Source organism: Furipterus horrens, unplaced genomic scaffold, assembly GCF_987537825.1.
Source record: "Furipterus horrens unplaced genomic scaffold, mFurHor1.1.pri manual_scaffold_15, whole genome shotgun sequence".
Lineage (NCBI taxonomy): Eukaryota > Metazoa > Chordata > Mammalia > Chiroptera > Furipteridae > Furipterus > Furipterus horrens.
In genome coordinates, this window is record NW_028327185.1 from 21089527 (window position 1) to 21107809 (window position 18283).

Genomic DNA, 18283 nt, shown 5'->3' on the forward strand with positions numbered 1-18283 from the left:
CTGTTTTCCCTTTCTTCCTCGCTTCCCCTATCTACAGTATATGTGAGTGTGTATGTGTGGGTGTGCACGCTGAACCATTTTAAAGTCAATCCTGGGCGTCATGACACTCCGCCCTAAATGCTTCAGTGTGTATCTTTAAGAACAAAAACACTGCCCTCTGTAATCCCAATGCTATTTTCATACCCAAGAATACGAGCATTGATCGCTTCTCGGCCTTTTGGCTAAGATCAAGTGTAGAATACGAGCATTGATATGTTAAAGGAAAAATTTCAAGAAGGTGATGTTATGACTCACCCAGTTATAAAACAAACACATGGGGATGATTTTATTTAACTCATGATTAATGAGGAACGTGTAATATGTCACGGCCAGTTCAGAAGAGAACCCAAGAGCAGACACATCCGTAGATGAGGACCGCTGAAGGGAATGAGTGAGTGGAGGCAAGACCTGCTTCTTCAAGTCCCAGGGCAGAGGTTATTTTGCATTGTTATCTTTTGTGTTGCTATGTTATCTACAACGTAATGATTTGTAACATATATAAAAGGCAACGGGAGGTGCAGAGCCCCCTAGAATCAGAATAAGACCAGTCTGAGGGGTGTGCTGCAGACCAGAGCGAGCAAACATTTTCTATAAAGGGCTAAATAGGAAATGCTTTAGTTTTTGCAAGCCATATGGTATTTGTTACGACTCAACTCTGCCATGGAACATGAAAGTAATCATAGCCAAGCCCTGAAGGAATGAATGTAGCTTTGTGCCAATAAAACTTTATTTATAAACACAGATGGCGGGCCATATTGGGCCCACTGGCTGTAGTTTGCTGACCCTGCTCTAAAGAACGCATTTTTCCACTGGAGCACAAATTTTCTCCAACAGATACAAAAAATAAGATGCTCTTATGAGTTGAATTGGGTCCCCCTCAAAATTCATAGTTGAAGATAGTTGCAGTCTAACCCCCAGGACTTCAGAATGTATTCGGTGACCAGGCCTTTAACGAGGCAACCAAGGTAAAAATGAGGTCATTAGGGTGGGCCTTAATCCACTATGACTGGAGATCAGGATGTGGACACAGGGATAAGGTGGTGGTCTACACACCAGGGAGGGAGGCCTCAGAAGACATACTGTGAGGAAATAAATTTCTGTGGTTTAAGCCACCCAGTGAGCGGTACTTTGTTACGGCAGCGGGAGCCAATTAACACAGGCATCTCTCACTTTTGCAAAGATGGCTCTCTAACTGTGGGCCCACGGGTAGGATAAACCAATTCCTCCTTCAAGTTGCTTTGTCAAATGCAGTATCTTCAAGAAGCACTTACTGGGTGAGGTGGGGGAGAGGTCTCCCTGTCAAACAGGTTTAGCAACTCCAGCACACCATAGTTCCTTCTTGAGAATCCACTACAGTCCCAGTGTGTCCTTCACTAACATCCGATCCAACTGGATGTAACCAGTTTCCCAAGCTTGGAATGCCTTCTATTTTTAGAGATTCAATTCTGGGTGATAAAACATGCTTTGGAAACACTGGTGTGAGCAAAAACCAAGACAGAGCTTGAGAAGGTAAAGATGACTGTGGACCGAGTTTTGGAACTGGAGGATTCAGAGGCTGGAGAAGAGAGTGTAAGCATGCTCCAGGAGGGACAAGGGCCCAGACCTCTGCGCAGATGCCGCTGAGGAAGGCAGGTCCTAAAGGAGCATCCTTATCTGTTTCCAGAAGAGTCAGAGACCTCCAATATCCAATTGTAGAATGTGGTATGAAATTCAGAACACCTGGTCGTTGGTATCTTCCTCTGGGGCCCCGTGATGACCTCCCACCAGAACTCGAAAGCCCATTCTGTGCTCTTTTTATTAATTAAATTATGTTAATGACGTAAAAGCCGGCATGATGCGCGCGATGCCAGCCCTGAGCCACCAGATGGCGCGCGGAATCCACCGTGCAGACGCCGGCCTTTGGCAGGAACCAGCGTTGGCTCCGGCCCACAGGAGCTGTGTTCCTGTGCCCTGTTAACCCAGCTCGTCCTGTCCTGTCCCTCCCGCGGCCGCGCCCGCAGCACTTCCCCTGGTCTGAGGTTTCTGAGGCCGGTCGCTCCCTGCACATTCATTTTCAGGGCAACCGGAGGTGGGGAGCAAACACTCTGCTTCCATTCTGGAACTCACCATCCTGGGGAAACAGAATCGCTAGGAAAAAAATCTCTCCAGGGTTGTTTATTAGGGCAAGCAAATGTCTGGCAGGAAAACAAGCTCTGCACACAGCTCCTCTGGTGTTCTCACTGCTAGCGCGGTGGATGCAAGGCTTTTACGTAATCCCAAACCTCAGCCTGAGAGTTAATGGCGTTACTCACCCCACTGGGCATGAAAGGAAGACTTGCATTTGGGGTGGTTACTGCTTGCCCAGAGAGCTGGAATGAGCCATAAGGCTGGAGGCCAAGGGACAGGCCACCCATGCAGTGAAATAATCCCCCAGAAATGCAGCGCCCGGAGTGGAAATGGAAGCAGAGCAAATAGTCATTCCAGGGCGCTTACTAAGTGGTGCTGACAGTCACTGGGTCTAAAGTTCGCTGGCCTAGATTTGGGGTGTGTTACCTAGACCTGACCAGGAAATAAAGGAAATAGGCGATTGGAACACTGTTGTCGTCCAGCTCTGAGCCCTGTCCTTGTTTTCAAAGCCGTGAATAATTAATGACTTAGTTTTTGAATGGAAAGTCAGTCTCCGTGGCCGGGTGGCGCTTGTGGAAGGGCTTGGATAGTTATTTCCTCTGCTTCTCTTTCTGAAGTGATGCCCTGGAAGGGAAGAAGCAGCATTCAGAGATATTATGGCCTACATTTTTGACCCATCAGAGACTTGGGTGAATAAGGGAAAGCAGAATCTATCATTTATCTTGGCACTTATTAATATACCAGACATTGTTACGTGTTTAATAAGTAGTTTCTCTTTTTTTAAAGATTTTATTTACTTATTTTTAGAAAGAGAGGAAGGGAGGGAGAAAAAGAGGGAGAGAAACATCAGTCGGTTGCCTCTCGTACACGCCCAACTGGGGACTGAACCAGGGACTGAACCTGCAACCCAGACATGTGCCCTGACTGAGACTCGAACCGGTGACCTTTTGCTTTGCAGGACAACGCTCAACCAACTGAGCCACACTGGTCGGGGCAGTACCTTCTTATTTAATCTTCATGACAACAATTTGGTGGTTGGCATCGGCCTAGTTTTTCAGATGAGGAATGTAGGCTCAGAAAGTTTAAGTAGATTGCCCAAAGCCACATGCTTAGTAACCATGAAAGCTAGGACTGGAAACCAGTTGTGTCTGACTGTAAAGCCTGGGTTTGGTCTCCTTCACCAAGGCATTTCATGCACTCGCAGAACCTCCACATTGGGAAGGATCTGGTGGTCATTTAGATGAACCCTCTAAATAATGCAAGAACCCTTTTCTATAACTTGAAAGTCAAACAAGCATAAATGTGCCTGAAATCAAAAGCTGATAAAAACAAATAGGGGCAAGACTTCATAATGCAGGCAGAGGGCCTAAAATAAATATAAATGCAGTAGATTTGTTTCAATCTTCTTTAAAAATGATATATATGTGTATATATCTATATCTATATCTATATCTATATATATCTATATATATCTATATATATATATATATATATATATATATATATGTTGGTGTGGGCAGGCTGGCTGTAATATTCTGGACTTGTGTGTACTGTAATTAAAAGTGACTCAAAGGCTATTATGTCATCCCCTCAACACCCCAGGTCCCAGAAGGATCAAGTTGTGGTAAAAGCTCCCTCAGTACTGGACAAAGTTCACTAAGTGGGGTAAGGGTAGGGGACCGGCCTCAGGCCCCACAGGTGGGTGGTCGAGCTAGAAATAGAACCAGAGCTGTGTGTCTCCCTTGTACCTCAGCACGGCTCGTCCTTGTCCTTGCCACCTCACACGTCTCGTCATGACTCGCTCTGTGTGAATTCGGTGAGGAAACCCAAAACCAGGTTTCAGTTTTCATTACATACCGGAAACTTGGCCTGAAATCGCTCGAGAGTTCACTGCGGTCTGTGAACCCTGCAAGCAGGTGGAGCCAGGTTTCTGCCCCGTATCTGCCCCCACTGAAGCCAGGACGGATTCATGGGCCTGAGCGGGGACACGTCCGATGGCTATGTACCAGGTACACGCTGGCCGGGAATGACACTGGGCATCCAGGCCTCCGCTGCGTGCGTCACAGCTGCTGCCGCGAGGTCCTCTTGGCTGCAGCCAGAATGACTTGGGGGCCAGAGGAAAGGAGGGGATGATTTAGGACCTGCATGTATCATTTTCAAATGAAGTTGTGAAAGTTGCCAGTGAGATTTATATTGGTAATTAAGTGATCATGGTTGTGTAAAGCTGCTTGAGTTGGAATTCCTGTAAAATACTGAAGGGACTGAAGCCCTTTTGAGAAATGTCTCCTGTTCCGCATTTTCAGAAACAGTTTAGGTTTCTGTAGTTCTCTCTGTTCACTTACTGGTAGCTTCTCAAAGCCCTCATGTAAGGCAGGCCACGGTGCCAGCTTGTTTGTGTACCCCAAAGATCGTTAGTCTCCATGCAGAGATCAGACTGCATCGCTCCACTCCTGCCCCCCACCCTCAGAGAAAGGACAGGCAGATGTCCTTCAAGTGGCATGGCAAGATCCTCTGTACAGCCAACTTGAAATGATCCAGTTTAATTAAAGGACCTAGGAGAGTTATGAAGAAACCAGGTACAAAGACCATCCAAAGATCTTGCAAGAATTCAAGTTCAAACTAGTATGTAGAAAAGTCATGGCCCTTTTCCCTGTCTGGCTGGCAGGCAAGGGTGTATGAATACCCGTGAGGCTGGGGAAGAGAAATAAGGAGAAAAGCAAGAGCCTGGTCACGTCCAAACAGGGGAGCCAGTCTTTGATTAAATTAATAGCTGCCTCTTCTCTAAATAGATTGTTTTATATTTAGAGAGACTCACTTATCTACAGATGGGCACTGTAATGAGGTACATCTTGTTGAGAGTAATGGACTGTGGTTTTCTTATTTCCCTTAGTGGCAGAAGTCTAAATGAATATTTAGTCCTAGGACTAAGAGTGTAGTAAACACACCTTATGCAACAATTTACTATTTTGAACATTCACGGTGCAGCTTGCTTATGGGAAATACTGAGAAGCTCAGCTTCTTCTTCTTCTTCTTCTTTTTTTATGTTTGTCCTCTTTCAGGATTTTAAAGTATTCTTCCAATCCTTTGGTTCTTTGAGTGAGGGCTTGAGCATGTGCATGTGTCTAAGCAGGGAGTCAGGGCCAACCGGGGCTGGTTTTCAATGATTGTCCCTTAGACTCAGGGGGAGGGGCTCAGTGCCGAAGTCTCCCTTCACGTCTTTGAGGTTGGTGTCTCCGTAACACCTATGAACAAACCTAGTGCGGGGGACTCAGTGAGGCACAAAAGCACCTAGGTAGCTATCTGCCTCGTTCTGAGAAGACACAAAATGCCAAACAAGAGGCAGAGGAGTTCAGACGAGCCTCTTTGGATGCTGTGGCCAGTTGAGGAAAGTTCAAAGAGAAGGGGGGCCGGTCTTGCAGGGTCGTGAAGCAAGCCTATGACTGAGGTAAATGGGGACCCAGGAATCAGCACTCGGATGGGCACGTGGATGCCCTGTCCTTCCCTGGAGGTCACTGGGACACGTGAATCAGAGGGATGAGTCCCATGTGCGCTTGTTTACTCAAGAGAGTACTCTCTTGTCCTCAAAATATCAAAACAATTGGGATAAATAGATGTTTGATGAAAGAGTCAAAAGTGTAACGCAGGAACGTACCAACCACGACTGACCTCAGCTCTCATTGTACGTAGTTATTGATGAGTGCAGAGGACGTCTCCTCTTCGCTCTCTGGCCCAGCTTCCGAGCAGCCCGAGGCAGGAGGCTGCCCGTGGCGTTCTTAGGTTCCCTGTGTCGTTCAGCACGTTTCCAGGCCTTCGGAGGTGCTGGCAGCGGCCAGCTGGGTCAGGCGTTCTCAGGTGCTGGTGCCGCCTGCAGGCTGCCTCCCCACGCACCTGCAGCTCCAGGGAGGTTCCGTGGGAGCAGCGCGCGAGCCCTTAGACCTGCAAACCGGAAGGCAGACTGATCAGCGCCTCTGCAAGGTCTGAAAGCCGTCTCTCCGCCAACATCTCGCGAAATATTCAGGTCACCTGTCTGCCCCCTATTTCAACTCCAGCCTATTGGAGTTTCTGTCTCCCTGAGGTAAAGCTAACCCCAGCATTCTGGAGTGCAACGCAGTATTTTCATGGACTGTTAAGATAAAACACAAATTTTCAAAGAAGTGTGCTTCTGGCCCGAGAGATGTATGGACGTCTTCTGAGCTCAAGAATTCCTGGACGGTTTTCTGAAGGAAGACCACTGAGTCAGACCCTACTGCGGGAGGCAGGATTTGAGGCAATCAGCTGTAGTGAGAGCTCCACACATTATTTGACCAAACAGGGCTCAGGATTCCTGGCTAGTCCCTGAAGACGTTTACACCATCTTATGCAAGAGAAAAAAATCCTTATACCACTTGACTTTTTCCTTCCTAGAAATAGGAAACGTCATGTCCTGTACAGACGTGGTCAGGGCTAGGAAACACGGAGGCCCGCGTGTGGTACGTGCCGCTCTGGAGAGGTGGGTGAGCGGGCCAGGGGCTCCGTCGCCCCGGCAGCTTTCCGCGGCGTCTCACCGGGAAGGAGGTGGTACAGGAAGCCCAGGGCTGTGTTCCCACAAGGGTCAGCCCCTCAGCAGCTCACAGGCCGCCTCCTCTCTGCCCCAAGTCCTCCAATGGCAAAAACCAGGTGCTCATGTTGACCGGGCAATGAGAAAACAAAAGCTGCAGTTCCGAACCTGCCCACTAATTAGCCCAGGGACAGGCTTCCTGTCCGTGTTGTATCAATTATCCAGGAGCAGTGACAGAGCTTCCACCTGAAATGGGGCCAAAGCCTCCAGCAGCAGTGAAGGTGGGAGAACACGGAGCCTAAGTCCCCGGAACACGGAGCTGTGTCCTGAGTCTCGGTCCCCAGCAGAAGCTCTGGCACCGGGGAAGGTCTGTGTCCCTGCTCCTCCCCAGATATTTATAATGAGCAATGGGTTCCACGAACAAATTCTAATAATGATTGAAAACATTTTAATTTAATAACTAATCACTAAAATTATGACTGAAAACACTGCAGAGTCTTACATGTATGTATATTTAAAATGCTATACATAGCCCTGGGTGGTGTGGTTCATGGGGTCGGGTGCTGGCCTGCAAACCAAAGGGTCACTGGGCTTTGGTAGCCGGTTCAATTCCCAGTCCCCAGTTGAGACACATGTCTGGGTTTCAGGCCAGATGCCTGGGTTGCGGGCCAGGTCCCAGTTGAGGGGGTTGTGAGGGGCAACTACACATTGATGTTTATTTTCCTCTCTTTCTCCCTCCCTTCCCCTCTCTCTAAAAATAAATAAAATCTTTAAAAACATTAAAAATAAAGTGCTATATAAATTATAAATGTTTACATTATGAACCTTGCAATATTGTACAGGAAACTTTTAAAATAAATACTTGCTATCATGTTATTACACCATCACACAATTATTATCGAGTCATGTCATCTTATTATAATCCATCCTGATTGTATATCGTGTAATCTTAACTATAGATATAGGTTATCTTACCTTTTCAAATACTTCAGTGTTTTTATTTCTCCTTCTCTGCCTCACTTTCTTTCTGTAAAATACACACACATACACCCACACATAAATATCTCTTTTTCTAATTGACTTCAATTAGATAACAACTGTGAGGCAGAGAAAAAAGGTAACAAAGTTTTTTTTTTTCTCCAGCTTTATTGAGGTATAATTGGCAAATAAAATTGCAATATATCTAAAGTGTATGACGTGATGCTTTGATATACATACATTGTGAAAGGATTCTCACAACCCTGTCAACACATCCATCACCTCGTTTCTTTATTTACTGGTGAGAACCCTTAAATTGTCCTCTCTTAGCAAATCATATGATACAGCGTTAGCGGCTGTAGTCCCCACCCTATACATTAGATCCTCAGACCTTATTCATATTATAGCTGAAAGTTTGTAGCCTTTTACCACCCTCTCCTCATTTCCCCCACCCCCAACCCTGGTAAGCTCCCTTCTACTCTCTGCCTCTGTGAGTTTGACTCTTTCTGTTGGTTTGCTTTTTGTTTTTACATATAAGTGCTCCCATGCAGTATTGGTCTCTCTCTGCCCTCCAGGGTCACCTGCGTTGTTGTAAATGGCAGGATTTGCTTCTTTTTTTTTTCTTCAGGCTAAACGATATTCCAACATAGAGATAGATATATCCTATTGTCTTCATTTATTTGCTTGTCAAAGGACAGTTAGGCTGTTTGCATGTCTTGTCTATTGTGAATAATGCTGCAGTGGCCATGGGAGTCCAGACATCTCTTTGAGATAATGACATTTTGTTTCCTTTGGCTATGTGTACTTGGAAGTGGGATTGCTGGGTCCTACAGTAGTTCTGCTTTTAATTCCTTGAAGAGCCTCCATACTGGTTTCCACAGTGGCTGTACCAGTATACATTCCCACCAACAGTGCACAAGGGTTCTCCTGTCTCCACGTATTCACTAGCATTTGATATCTCTTATCTTTTTGATAATAGACATCTTAACAAATGTGAGATGATGACTCATTGTAGTTTTCATTTCCTTGATGATCAGTGATCTTGAACACCTCTTCATATACCTATTGGCTATTTGTATGTCCTCTTTGGGAAAATGTGTATCCAGGTCCTATGCCCATTTTAAAAATTGGGTTATTTGAGTTTTTTTGCTAATGAATTGTATGAGTTCCTTGTATATTTTGGATAGTTAATACTTTATCAATTACGTAGTCTGCAAATATTTTCTCCCATTACGTAGATGCCTTTTCATTTTGCTGTTGGTTTCTTTTGTTGTTTAGAAGCTTTTTAGTTTGATATAGTCCCACTTGTTTATTTTTGCTTTTGTTGCCTTTGCTTCTCATGTCAAAGCCAAAAAATTATTGCCATGACCAAAGTCAAAGAGATTTCCCCTGTGTTTTCTTCTATGATTTCAGGTTTTATGTTTAAGTCCTTGATTCATTTTGAGTTAATTTTTGATTATGGTGTAAGTAGGGATTCAATTTAATTATTTTACATATGAATATCTTTTTTCCCAATACCATTTATTAAAGAGACTATCCTTTCCCTATTGTGTATTCTTTGTTGATAATTAATTGACCATATATGATGGGTTTATTTCTGGATTATTCTGTTCCATTGGTCTATCTGCCTGCTTCAATTCTAATATCATACTATTTTAATTACAATAACTTTATAATATAGTTTGAAATCAGAAAGTGTGATGCCTCTACCTTTGTTCTTCTTCCTCAAGATTATGTGGCTATTTGGGGTCTTTTGTGGTTCTATACAAATATTAGAATTGTTTTTCTCATTTCTGTGAAAAACACCATTGGAATTTTGATAGGAATTATATTAAATCTGTAGATTGCTTTGGAAGTATGGACATTTTTTTAAAATGTAATTTTAATTAATTTATTTATTTTTAGAGAGAGGGGTAGGGAGAGAGAGAGAGGAAGAGAAACATGAATGTGTGATTGCTTCTCGCGCACCGCAGCTGGGGACCCGGCCCACAACCTAGGTATGTGCCCTGACTGGGAATCGAACCAGTGACCACTTGGTTCGCAGGCCGGCACCCAATCCACAGAACCACACCAACCAGGGTGAAAGTATGGACATTTTAACGATACTAATCTTTCCATTCTAGACCATGCAATGTCTTTCTATTTATTTGTGTCTTCTTCATTTTTTTTATCAATGTCTTATAATTTTCAATATATAGATCTTTCACCTTTTTTAAATAAACCTCACCCACAGATATATTTATTAATTTTAGAGAGGGAGGAATGAGGGGGAAGAAACATTGATGTGAGTGAGAAACAGAGATTGGCCGTCTCCCATCTACACCACGCCCTCGCCAGGGATAGAACCCATAACCTAGGTATGTGCTCTGATGAGAAATTGGATCTGTAGCCTTTTTGGAGTATGGGATGATGCCCCAGTCAACTGAGCCAGTCAGCCAGGGCAATCCTTCACTTTTTAAAAAAAATTTATTTTTAAGTATAATATTTTCTTCTTCTGATGCTTATTGTAAATGGCATTGTTTTCTTAATCTCTCTTTCTGGCACATCATTGTTAGTGTATAGAACTACAACTGATTTTTGTGTATTGGTTTTGTATTCTGCAACTTTACGAATGTATTAGTTCTAACAGTTTCTTGGTGGTATCTTTAGGGTTTTCTACATACAATATCATGTCATGTGCAAACAGAGAAACATTTACTTCTTCCTTTCTGACAGAAGTATTCTTTGAATGCACAGCCTGAATTCAAGGAAAGGACATGGGTAGAGAAGCAGGAAGCTGTCCCCACATTATGGACTAAATATATACTGCCTTTCAGTACAGTCAGGAGCTTGGTGCACCAAGTTTCAGGAGTATGTAAAACAGAAGATTTCATCAGTCATTCAAAGACGTGGATTTTAAATGCAATTACTGTCTGTAATTAGCTGTTTCATCTTCAGTGCCAGTGAATTTGGAATTTTATCTCTGATTGCACAGAATAGAATACTAAGCAGCTTACTCCATAAAGGGGTGGGTGTAGCTGTTTACTGATGGCTGGATAACGTGGGCTCCACAGACAAACGTTAGGGAGACAGGGATGGAGACAAGGCAGTGGCACTCATGAAATACTTCATATCTTTAAACTCACACTGAAGATACAGTTCAAGTGTCCTCTCTTTGAAGATTTCCACCACCCCTTGTCCATCAGGGTAGAGCCCATTGTCCCCAACTCAAGTACAGAACCTGCCACCCTTACTGGGTTGTCCCCACCCTGCTTTACTTACAGGATGGAGAGCTCCTGGGGGGCAGGGCCATGTGTCACTAAACTTGGTTTCAATCCCAGAGCACAGTGCCTGGGCCACCACAGCACTCCGTGGGCCAGGTATACAAAAATAAGCAGTTTAATAAAATAGTTGTTTTCTATGTCCCTAAAGAAAAATGAGCCCTTTAATTTATATTTACTTATCAATCCTTGTCCAAGAGAAACCTTTAGCAAAACCTGATTTGTTCATTGGTTAGATGGTGCCCTTCTAACAATCTTGCCAGACGCCTGTACTCACCATAGGAGAATTCACAGAGACCTACATTTTCTCTGACACAGCCTCTGTCGACAGGTTACCTGGTGACATCTGTGTGTAGCAAAGACCAGTAAAGTCATGGGGTGAGCTTAGAGTTTCTGAAAAGAAATGCAGCCCCAACCCTCAGATTCAGATTGTTGTCTGGAAATCCGGCTCTTTCATGGAATAGCAAGGAAAGCCTTCCAAGGACCCATGCACAGGAGATTGTGATGTGGCAAGATGACTTATTTGTGTGGATGGCTGCCCCAGTGTCCCCTCTCTGTCCATCCTACCATGGAAAACGTCCAACTGTGTTTTCAGCAAGTTCAAATATCCAGAGTTTCTGCTTCATCTTAAAGCTCAGACCATTGGAGCACATGCAGTCCGCCATGTGCCCAGGTAAGGGAGAGTCACAGACGCACCAGGTGAGTGCATTCCTGGGGGTGGGGGTGGGGGAGATAGAGACAGCTTCTTTGTTCCCTGGGATTATATGAGCTTGGGTTCAGGATGGACCAGGTGCTTTTTCAAAGGAGTCAATCAACTTTCCAAGCTTTCTCAGGCTTTCTGATTGGTCTGCCCCCCTACCCAATCCATTGTTCCCCAGGCTACATTGACAGACCTCTGTCAAGCACCTCCCCTGCACCATTCTGACTTCTATTGTGCATGTGCCTGCCTCCCCCTGCTCTACTCCAGCCACCCCCCCCCCCCTTGAAGTCTGGTCCTAGAGTAGGACAGGGAGAGCTGATCATTCCTTTGGAGCACAATGCAATGATCCCTAGGAGTGTGAAAAGCTGCACTTCCTGGTGAAGCAAACAGGCTTATGTTCCCCATTTTATTAAACTCAATGTCCGATTCCCTTTGCTCTCATTCCTTTATTAATAATTAGCTACTACCTACAGTAACAAGATCACCAATAAGTGACTTAATAACAATATATAAAAGTATATGAATAAAGATAGCCTATCAAGTTCAACTGAGGCTTCATGTATTGACCTTAGTTCTAGTTTTGGTTTATAACATATCTCTAAAGTTATTTTTAGTCATTACTAAAAAGATAAGCTTCCTAAGAACAAGAAGTATGTCTGTGTTGTCCTCTGGACCATGGAAGGTGCTCAAAAAAGACTTTCTGAGGGACTGAGTCCATAAGAGTGGTAGCCATTGGGATAGAAGTTCGCTATTAAAAAAGTTGTGAGCTACTTTCCGGGAAAATTGTTTCGATGAACCAACCATGAAAAGAGCATAGATGTCATAGGCATGAAAAGATTTATGTTTTTTTGTAATGATTTTTTTTTAATTCCCAAAGGAATAAAGAAATCACTAACATTTGCAGAAAACACAAAGCAAGAAATTTCCCCCTCAAACTGTCCTAAGTGTTACCAGGTGAGGTTTTCCCATGGCGCCAGGGGCACCTCACTGAGCATGGTGGCCGACCCCAGCTCGTGCCAGATCCATGCCCAGTTTGTGCTGGTCTGACAGGGGCCTCAGGCAAACCCACAGCTGATGGTGGAGAAGTTGGGCCAATGGGAGAAACCTGCAGAGCGCTCCAGGCTGAGCTGAACGTATGTGTCTGTACCAGCGGACACGTGCAGCCCCTGTGTGGTAGGTGACGCTCCATATCACTCCCACCACCAAAGTGAGAGACAGCAAAAGCCCACCAAACAGACAAAACCCCACCGTGGTTGCTAAAGATCAAGGTCTCCATAGGCAACATGAAAGGCTCATGTTGTCCACATGAAGACATTTGCCAAATGTCTCATTCCAAAATGTGCAAGAGAAAGGTGGATTCCCAAATCAGCCTGCTCTCAGGTGTCAGGGTGCAAAAAGGGGCCATTCTAGTTTTTCTGTGCCCAGTCTCTCAGCCCTGGGCCCTCTGGGAAATGAGGGCTCTGGTTACTGGGTCGGTTTATCTGATCCTCAGAGCAGTGAGCCCAGACCTCTGGGTCTGCAGTCACCTCCCAGGCACTACAGACTCTGGGGACTAAAGCAAGCAGAGCACAGGCCTGGGTGTCACGCACCCTGTGTGCATGTGTGTGTGATCTGCACGCATGCAGTGTGCATGTGTGCTCATGTATGTGTGTGCATGGTGTCCATGGGCGCACCCATGTGAGTGTGTGTGGTGAGGGAGGAACGCTCTGAGCAAGGAAAACAGAGTTGAGGCCTAACTCATCAGTATTTCATGCTTCTGGGACAAGTCCTGTAACCTGTTTAAGAATTTGGTTTTTGATCTGTAAAGTGGAGACAGTAACAAGCACTGTACTGTGTCCACGGCAGAGGTCGGTGGAGCCACCCGGGCTGTGACTGCACTCACCTTGGTGCATTTTCATCTCTTGAGCGCACATCCCCGCCCCCATTAGACCACACGGCAGAGCCAGGTGCCGGCAGCTGGGGCTGTCGGCCCTTAAAGGTGAAGAACTCGGGCTCCTCAGATGACACCGGCTGCCTGCAGCCCTTTCTGCCAAGGCCATGGTGGTTTGCGGGGCTCCACCCACTGCCCTTCCTGATTACTGATGCATTCCTGCCTGGTAACTGAAAGGATGTATGTTTAGCAATTGCCTTGAGAATTCTCCCCAGAAGTCCTGTAAGTGACAATCACAGCCGTGACAATCACTGAGCTGTTCCAAAGGGGAGGGAGGGAGAATCTAGTTCCATGCCATCCCAGCACCATTCAGGTTCTCTGCCTCGGGCCCCATAGCAACTGCTGGGTTGCTCCTTGCTGTCTCGTGCCAGGGGATCCATGCAGTCTGAGGATGGCACACTCCAGCAGGTCTACATGAGGTGCTAGGAGGAAAGCTCTCCTGTGCGTACCCAGCTAAGCGAGGAAAAAGTGTCCAAATGACACCCCTTGGAATTGAGCCCCTTTGTTCCTGCTCATGTCCACACTGCATGTGGCCTTAATGGCCCTTAAAGCTCTCACACGCCCCTGGGCAGGGGTAAAGAGGACCGGTCTGCCCGGGCCAGCCCAGTCCCTGGGCCAGAGCAGACTGCTGTACCGAAAAGGGCAGAGGCTGGTGTGGAGAGGTGGGTTTCTATCCTGGGTCTGGCACCACGCTGGCCACACCAGCAACGTCATTTAACTTTCTCTGGACTTTGGAGTTCTCCCTCTTAAAATAAACAAGGAGCTTGGATTTCACTAAATCTCTATTTATTCATTTCAGTTGTAAAATGCGGTGATTCTAAATCTCTCCCCTTCTGGGCAGCTCAGTTTCCATTCTCCTCCGATGAACCAGAGGAACTTTCTTCAGTGGGATGATCCCAGGAGGCCGCCTGCTGAAGGCGCAAGAATTGCAGACCAGAGACAGAATGGTTACATCGGTTGGCAGAACGAGGAGGCTGTGTGCTCAGGAGCGCCGCCCAGAGGCAGGATCCATGGCCGCAGAGCTCAAAGGCTCTTCGCGTGTTTCCAAAGCCTGAGACCCGCGCCCCCAGAAGCCGATGGTAGGAGGCACCCCTCTGACAGTGGCGTCTGATACTCACCCAGGGAGAGTGTCTTTTTCCCAATGGCTCCATCATGGTCACTCATGATTAACTGACTCCTTTCCAAATGTAAGCTGCTCGAACTATGGACTGCGATTAATCGCTATAGCAACTGCACAGCAATTGTGAGGGTTGATGCGCAGGGGCGTAACCGAACTTCAGTGAGCTATGTTCCTTCGCGGAGAGAAGAAGGAAGGGGTATTAGCTGGAGGGTCTTGCACCCACTTGGATATGGTAGTTTTCAGTGTAAAATATTCCAAGATGAAAGTGGAGATCAAGTTACCAGGTCAGCAAATGAAGGCATGGGGACAACGAGGAGATAGTTTTCATGTGCGCCGTGTTCGACAATGGCTCTCAGCGAGCAGGGGACGCTCAAGGTCACGGCCCACAAGTTCTTCTGTCTCGCCGACTTTCTGAGAGAGAGGTCAGAGAGCAGATCGTCCGTGGGGGCAGATTCCAGCCAGGCTCCACCAGCCGTTTGTTCTATGAAATGTCACACTGTAACAGGATAATTGGAGGGTTTGGATAAGCTCGTGAGGGAATAAGGGTTTTTCCTAAGGAAGATAAAAGCAGAGAGGCAGCTCTCAGCACTAAGCTGGCTGCCCTGTTTCTTCAAAAATAGGGCCTCTCACATGCAGAAGCAGAAATCTAAACCTTCTTAAATCCCCTCGAATGTTTTGAATAGAACAAACACGTATTTCATGAAAGAGACACATTTTAAAAGATCACAGCAACGGGGCGCCGCAGCTGCTTGGTCACCTAAGTGCTTTTGGAAAAGGAAGAGAGCTATTCAGCATTAAAGATTCAGGAATGTCTGTTGACATATTAAGGAAACAACCTCAGGGGACAGCTGACAAGGCTCCAAGAAGCATTACCAAGGGAACGGTGACGCAAAGGCGGCCGTTCTTACAAGCTGGCACGCTGCCAGGCTCCCTTGCCTGTCGGCTGATGTCATGCTAATTTCTATCTGGGTTAGCGTTGCTTAGATATCAGCTCAGGCGGCTCAGTCAGCTGCAATCAATACAGGCTCCTTCTATAGAAGATAGTAAGGGGGGGAATATATATGTATACACATACACACACACACACATATGCATGGAGTGAGAGAGGGAGAGAGACAGAGAGAAAACTCGAGGCCCCGGTGCGCTGAAATCCTACAAATTGTGCCAAAAGTGGGAAAGGAAAAGAAAGGAGGTTTCACTAGAAGAAGCACCTTAACACAGTCAGATGCCTTCCTGCCAAGTAAGTCCAGTTGTCTACAACAGATATTGCTATTTCATAAGACTCAGTTTTTTAAAAGCAAAACTAAAGGATATGCCTAATTCCCAGCTGAGCTAAATGATGATGGAAGAAAACAGAAGACAATAGCTGGGAATGTGAATATAATGATTTTTTTCATTATTGAATAACTGGGCTGATTCCTTATAAGCCTACGCGTAAAATATCATTTTAAAGAACTTCTTTCTTCAAGATCACTGCATTTCAATTATTTTAGAATAAATAAGAATAATAATTATGCAGATTTTCATCAGTCTTCGATTGAATGCTTATGTCAAGTGTCCTCTAAAATGTGTTGAGGGGCCACTTTTTGTGTCCTTCATCAGGGCATGATGAAGAAGAACCCGTTTTATTTTATTTTTTTAATCTTCACCTGAGGATATGTTTTCATTGATTTTTAGAGAGAGAGGGGAAGGGAGGGAGAGAGAAAATGAGAGAGAGGAACATCAATATGAGAGAAACATTAATTGGTTGCCTCTATCTGCACCCTGGCAGTGGATCAAACCCATAGCCTAGGTATTGCCCTGACTGGGAATTGAACCCATGAGCTTTTGGTGTATAGGACAATGCTCTAACTGAGCCACCAGACCAGGGCAAAAAGAACCAATCTTAAAAACTCATTCCCCTTATCTGTATTATTTTCTTTTCATTTAAAAATTTTATTTATTTATTTTTAGAGAGAGGGGAAGGGTGGGAAAAAGAGGAAGAGAAAACTGAATGTGCAGAACATACACCGATCCATTACTTCTTGCATGTCCCCAAGTGGGACCTGGCCTGCAACCCAGGCATGTGCCCTGGTGGGGAATCGAACCAGTGACCTTTCAATTTGTAGATCAGCACCCAATCCACTGATTCACACCAGCCAGGGCATATTCTTATTTATTTACTAGATTATATTTAGAAGGAAGAAAGCTATGTCGTCTTACAGATGACCAACCAGTGAAAGCATCCTGGGTTCCAAGCCTTCAGAGTATAAATAAACAAATCCAAATTTTAAAAAGAAAGGGTCAAGGGGTGGAGAGAGAGGAAGGATGAGCATCAGTATATATAGTAGCAGACTTATTTTTACATGAAGTCTACCAGGATGGCATTGACATGATAAAAATGACACATTATTAGTCTTTAAATATTTTTAGCACTTCTAAGGTAGTTTTTTTTCCCTCCTTTTCTCAACCTAAAGGAATTTTAACCTTCAGGGAGTCTATAAGCCATTTGAATTTATATAAAAAGTTGATGGGTATGTATGTATTTTTCTGGGAGGTAGGCTCCTAGCTTTCATTAAATTCTCAAAGGGGTCCAAAAGCCCCCCCAAAGGTTAAAATTGATGAATTCTAAGGATTTTAAAATCCTTCAGAAATTGATCTCCAGTATCTTCCACCTCCCAGTGAGGTGATTTATTTATAGGTAGAGAAAGTGGGGAATGGAGAGGCTAAACGTGTTTGTGCTAGGTCAGTGAGGCAGCCAGTCCACTATTACCTGTAACTCTAGATCAGAAGTCTTCCTTGCAGGAGTTTCTGGGCACGTCCATTGGCTGGGATTATCTCCATGCAGCCGTGTTCACAGGGAAGGGCTAGCGGAAGCCGGGTGACTGCCGGGGAGTTCCATTTCAGCTCAGCTGACACACCTTTCTCTCATCCTTGACCACACCCACTCCCATGCCTGCCCCCTGCCTTCCCACACATCTGCTGCCCAGGTCTTACTGAAATAAGGCCAGGGCTAGGCTACGCAGAAGACTCAACCACAGTCTTAACATCTTAACAGTATCCCATGAAAGTGTCACTTTAGTATGAGCTTTCTCTGATAGGGCAAAGTGTGCTTCAGAATCTTGAAACATTTCACATCTGGTAGAGAGGATACAGAACAGGAAGACAGGGCACATGGATGTAAAGGAACTTCCGCATATTGTTGAAGATAGGATGCAAATTCAGTTTCCCGACTCACAGCCTGAGCTGTTCCATAGGGACTTACACCAGCTCCAGCGTGGCTCCCTGAGTGCAGTTCCCAGGGTGGAGGCCAGGGACGCCAGCTTCAGGAGGGAGCTGAGAAAGTTCAGCAGACTCAAAGGCGTGAGAATGGGGATTTTGTTTCTCCTTTGCAACACTCATATTTAAGATCATTTTTATAGCTATAAAATAATATTTGTTCCTTGCAGAACATTTAGAAAAAACAAAACTAAAAAGCGGAGGAAGGAAAAAGTATTTCTGTAATCCATCTCTCCCAGGTATTATCCCAAACGAATAAATGTCCTGTTGTTAGGACTCGCCCCTCTACTGTTTCTGAGCGTGAACCTGAAGTCACAAACTCAGCTTCTTTGCGAGGAACTGTGAATGATAAAAC

At 45.2% G+C, this 18283-nt stretch overlaps 1 pseudogene; it reads left to right on the top strand.

Moving 5' to 3' along the window:
* Positions 1-201: 201 nt before the first annotated feature.
* On the top strand, positions 202-341 carry LOC149992504 (U2 spliceosomal RNA; annotated as a pseudogene).
* Positions 342-18283: the final 17942 nt, after the last annotated feature.